Genomic DNA, 5,903 nt, shown 5'->3' with positions numbered 1-5,903 from the left:
AAACACTAATGGTATACATGTTATATTTTATCAATGTCATCCAACTGACTTGACCTTGAATTAGTACATAAATATCTTAGTGGTTAATGAAGCAAAACAGATTCAGATTTTATTTTTGTTTTATTTTATTTTGAGAAGGAGTCTTGCTCTGTCACCCAGGCTGGAGGGAAGAGGTGTGATACCAGCTCACTGCAACCTCCTCCCCTTGGGTTCAAGTAATTCTCCTGCCTCAGCCTCCCAAGTAGCTGGGATTATAGGTGCCTGCCACCATGCCTAGATAATTTTTGTATTTTTAGTAGAGATGGGGTTTTGCCACATTGGCCAGGCTGGCCTTGAACTCCTGACCTCAGATGATCCACCCACCTCAGCCTCCCAAAGTGCTTGGATTACAAGCATGAGCCACTGTACCCGGCCTCAGATTTTAAAATTGTTTATCATTCAGTCACACCAGAGACTTGGCTACATGCTAGAGAGCAGAGATGTAGCAGGCACATTCCCTTTCCTTTGGTGCTTACAGCCTGGTGGCAAGGACAGATACTGACTAGTAATTGCAAGAACAAGTAACTGCAAGTGAGGAATTTTATAAGAGGCAGACACTGTGCTAGGCATTTTCAGGTCAGTGTTCCTGTGGTACTGATGTCCCCACAACAGTGGAGAATTCCAGAATTCTTACTGCAATGGGTGTGTGTACTGAGTATTGCAACTTTACCCTACAGTCCCAGGGGCCAAGAACCCTTAAGAGCCCAAGCAAGCCTTTGCTAGTGCGGTACTAAAAACATGCAACGGAAATCTCCAAAACAAGTACAGAAGACCTCTCATTCCACCTGCCATCTCCAGTTTTCCCTGTCCCGTTTCAGTTCACTCTTGACCCCAGAGTCTCTCCTTCAGTGCCCCTGGGTTTGATGAGATATGTTGGACCCACTACTTCAGCATCATCTCTGATACATTTAGATTAGTCCCTCTCAGGCACGAAGCATATTAACATTGGTATTCTTCCCCTCAGCTCGCAGCACTGACGGGCAGACCTACTTCCTGCCCGACCACCTTCAGAGGTGGGGACACACAAGGGCAACTTGAGCATGTTAAGGTTGAAATAAAAAAGTCATTCTTACAATAGACACTAAGGGCTACTAGAGGAGGGAGCAAACGGGCTGGGAGCTATAAAGCAACATACTGGGGGCTGGGCATGGTGGCTCAGGCCTGTAATCCCAGCCCTTTGGGAGTCTGAGGCAGGTGGATCACGAGATTGAGACCATCCTGGCTGGCATGGTGAAACCCCGTCTCTACTAAAAACACAAAAATTAGCTGGGTATGGTGGTGCCCGCCTGTAGTGTCAGGCACTTAGGAGGCTGAGGCAGGAGAATCAGTTGAAACCAGGAGGCAGAGTTTGCAGTGAGCCAAGATCGCACCACTGCACTCCAGCATGGGAGACAGAGCAAGACTCCTTCTCAAAAAAAAAAAAAAAAAAAGAAAGAAAGAAAGAAAAAGGAAAAAAGGGAAAACTACCTACTGGGTACTATGCTTGCTACCTGGGTCATGGGATCATCCATACTCCAGCGTCACACAACATACCCTTATAACAAACCTGCACATGTAATCCCCTAAATCTAAAATAAAAGTTGAGATTTTTTTTTTAAAAATCATCCATGAATGCTCTTTTCTTGAACCTGATTAACTCATTTCATTTTGCTTGTGTTTATTTATCAATGATCCCACATAATCTTTAGGACAAAATGGAAATTCTTAAGCACACAAGGATTTGCATGATCTGGACCTACAGGCATCTCTCTGTTTTCCCCAACACTGTCCTACAGCATGCACCTACATCCTGTGTACCAGCCAAAATGAGCTACTAGAATCTCTGACTATGACCCCCTGATGCTACACTTCCCTGCCTTGGCTCTCCTTGGAATGTCTTTTCCTACCTTGCTACCTAGCTGAGGCATTCTTAATTTTGAAGATTCAGTTGGAATCACCTCCCTCTAGGGAACTTTTCTTGACCACTCTGCTCTCTGCTCTAGGTGGAGGTAGAAGCCTCTTCCTGATGCTCCCATGATGACCCCTGTGCCAGTCATTGCCTTTATCTGCCTCACTGCAGTTGGTAGCTCTTGACTGTCTTTCTCAGACACTCCCTTTAGGGGAAAAGCAATTTGTATTTAGTCTTTTAATATTTTACTTCTCATTAGCATATGGCATATAATAGGAACTTTATAAGCATTTACTGAATTGATGAATACATGAATGAATAAAAATGAATATATGAATGGATGAATGAATGAATGAATTCATGAATGAATGCATTCGGGAAACTATTAAATGTTTGCAGAAATATCACATTAAATACTGTCTGGGACCAGGCAGGTAAAACAAATGCATTCACTGGCTGTGTGGAACATGTGTCCTGCCTAAAGTAACCTCTGGTTTAGGCATATGATATTCCTTGGAGATGAAGAATAAACTTAAAAGCCATCTGCTTTCTCTGATTGCCAGTAAATGTGGCTTGTCTTTTTTTCATATATCCAAATAAGGATGTTTCACAACTTTCCATGAAAACACTATGCCAATATGATTAATATTAAAATATCAAATTCACCTTCAGCCTTCCTGGGGAGTTTTCTACTCAGTTTCTCTACCCATCACCATGAGAGCACAAACACCATTATTCACATGTTCTGTTTACCACTTAGCACATGGCAGGTGTTTAATTAGTGTTACAAGAGTAATCATAACATACAGAAGGTGGAAGAAAAAGTTATATATTTTTAATAAAACGTGTGACAATAATTTTATTTTTGAAAATGCACTCAGCTTAAATGTGATTTCTTATTTATATTATCTTTGTCTTTTCCATGTTACAGCAACAGGGAAAAAATAAATTTATGTCATAGTCAAAAAGGTATTTTTTCACAATTCTACTTTTGTCATTCATTATTTCAGCCAACAAATAATCTAGGGCCCACTGTATGCCAAATACTGCATTATCATTACTCCAAACTTGATTGAACCCTGAAAGATGCACTCAGTGCCCCTCAACTTCCTCCCTCAAAAGTTGCAGCATGTTTTGCTGTTGTCCACTGTTCCTCATTGCTGGCTGGCATCCCATTCCTGGCCCAGGTCTTGTCTGCTGCTATGGAGCAGAGGTGATTAGCATATATTCAACAACTGCTTTGGCATCAGAATGGACATTGGCTGGACACAGCATGCCTTCCCACTGCTACCCTCCCACATGCCCTGCCTCTGGGCTCTGGTGCTGACATTCACACCCAGTGTCACTGAGCACTCACATAGGTACCACGTGTCTGCTCCACTCTCATCCCCATTGAGTCCTTCCAAAAACTTGGAAGACACAATTATTATCCCCATTTTAGAGATGAGAAAACTAAAGGGCCAAGTAGGATTCACACATAGACTGTGTGGATTCAGGCACCAAACTTGTCATCACTGTGTTAAATTGGCAAAAATCACCCCAAGTAGGATGGCTTTCTATCAATAATAACCATCAGTAGTAACAATAACAATAGACAGTGATGACAGTGCCTATGGATGTGGCTGAGACTTCTTCTTACCGTTGAATATGAAAACTCTCTTTTTGTGAGATGCAGTCTCTGTCACCCAGGCTGGAGTGCAGTGGTGCTATCTCAGCTTACTGCAACCTCCAACTCCCTGGTTCAAGTGATTCTCCTGCCTCAGCCTCCCGAGTAGCTGGAATTACAAGCACACACAACCACACCCAGCTAATTGTTGTATTTTTAGGAGAGATGGAGTTTCACCACGTTGGTCAGAATGGTCTCCATCTCCTAAACTTGTAATCTGCCTTCCTGGGCCTCCCAAAGTGCTGGGATTACAGGTGTGAACCACTGCGTCCGGTCACTCTCTTTTTATTATAGTAATAAAGTACTTAATTTGTAGTCAGACAAATGGCTCCTTGTCATAAAGGGTATATTTCCCAGCTCTTCTTACAAGTTCACACAGTCATGTGCCTAAGTTCTGGCCAGTGGGTTGAAACAGAAGTGGAGTCATTTCCAGGAACTTTCTAACAGTGGCTTTGAACTCTTTGGACAGCATTTCAACCATAGGAAATACACTTATATTACATATTTATCACTTATACACTCATACATTTCTGAAACAAAAGTTTTACATAGAAATATCTTTACTCAGTGGTGTACTCTGATACTTTCTATTTTATTCCATTTCATTTATTAAAGTTACCCATCATGTTGACTTGTGAACCCACTGTAAATCATGACCCACGGTATTAAAACCACAGCTCTCAGACAAAGTCTATGTGCTTTTCTCTCTTTTTTTTCTTTGTCCATTTTACCATCTGCCTCCTGAAACACAGATGCCCCATTTGGGACCATGAGCTCAAAGCCACACATAAAGGAGTGTTAAGATGGAAGATGCCTGGGGTTTTGAGGGATAAAGTGCCATAACAGACCTAAATCACCCACCTGGGCTTTTACAGACCAGAAACATGAGCTTCTTCCTTATTTAAGCCACGGTTATTTGAATTTTCTGTCCCTCATGGACAAAACTAACTCTATCTGATTGTATAAATGAATTGTGTGTTTGTTTTGAGATTCATTTCTCTCTATTCTTCTGCTTTGTCTTATTTTGAGACAGAGTCTCACTCTGTTGCCCAGGCTGGAGTGCAATGGGCCAATCTTGGCTCACTGCAACCTCTGTCTACCAGGTTGAAGTGATTCTCCTGCCTCAGCCTCCTGAGGAGCTGGGATTACAGGCATGTGCCACCATGCCAGGCTAATTTTTATATTTCTAGTAGAGACAGGGTTTTACCATGTTGGTCAGGCTGGTCTCGAACTCCTGACCTCATGATCCACCTGTCTTGGCCTCCCAAAGTGCTGGGATTACAGGTGTAAGCCACCACGCCGGCCCCTGCTTTGCCTTCTATTGCAAAGAGGCTGAGTTCTGGGTTCAGATAGTGGCTTGTGGTGGTGGGAGACAGGAGGGCAGAGGGAAAAGAAACCCAGGTGTTTCTCCATCTCCTTTCTGCCTTAGGTGCAGGTGTCTCCCCAGCAGTAGCCACATCTCCTCCATGGTCCCAGTTTCCGCTGGACATGGTTTCATCTTTTTTTGGGTTACCCCAGCTCTTAGTCTCTATAACACCATTCCCTTCCTTTGTCTCTGCAGCGTAGAAACAGCAGTGGCTTCCTGCAATGGCTGATCTCTGGATTTGCTCACAGTACCTCTTTGCTTTCAGTTCTCCACCCCCCTATTTAACAAATTCCCTGCATTAAATTTCCTCTGGTCTAAATACTTGAAAATAGTTGAAGTTTTCCTAACCAGGCCCTGACTCTCAATAATATATTACACATAGCACGTTAGGTGAAATTTCTCATTTCCATCTCACCTGGCAAGGTAGGCACTCTTCTCCTCCCCACTCCCTCCTTACAAAGGATGGAACTCAGTTCCAGAAAAGTGATATGGCCTGCCAAGGTCATGTTGTAAGTGGAGGAATGTCCATCTCCAAAGTCACTGCTTACATATCCAACTTTCAAAGAGCTTGACCCTCTTTAGAAATTTTCTAGCTTTAGAGAAGTAAACATTGTATCATGATGGTTTGCAAAGGCCTAGATATAAAAGCTGTTCATAGAACATCACTCCATGTCACCCAAGTAGGTGGTCTCTATCCTCCAAATACCTTCCCCAAGCAGGCTGATGTCCTTTAACTTCTCTCTGCCTTAGAAAAAGTTTCCAGCCTTCCTCAAGGTCCCTCCCCAATCTTGGTTAGGAGAGGGCTTTATGTTCCTTCACATCAAAGTCTTAATTATTATTCAAGGACTACATTTACTCATTCATAAAATGTTTATTGAGTGCTTAGTATGTGCCTGAGGGCTAAGGTCTGGGGCAAAGCAAACATGAATGAGACCCAGTTCTTA

This window comes from Callithrix jacchus, chromosome 7, assembly GCF_049354715.1.
Source record: "Callithrix jacchus isolate 240 chromosome 7, calJac240_pri, whole genome shotgun sequence".
Classification (NCBI taxonomy): domain Eukaryota; kingdom Metazoa; phylum Chordata; class Mammalia; order Primates; family Cebidae; genus Callithrix; species Callithrix jacchus.
This window is presented reverse-complemented; position numbering follows the sequence as displayed.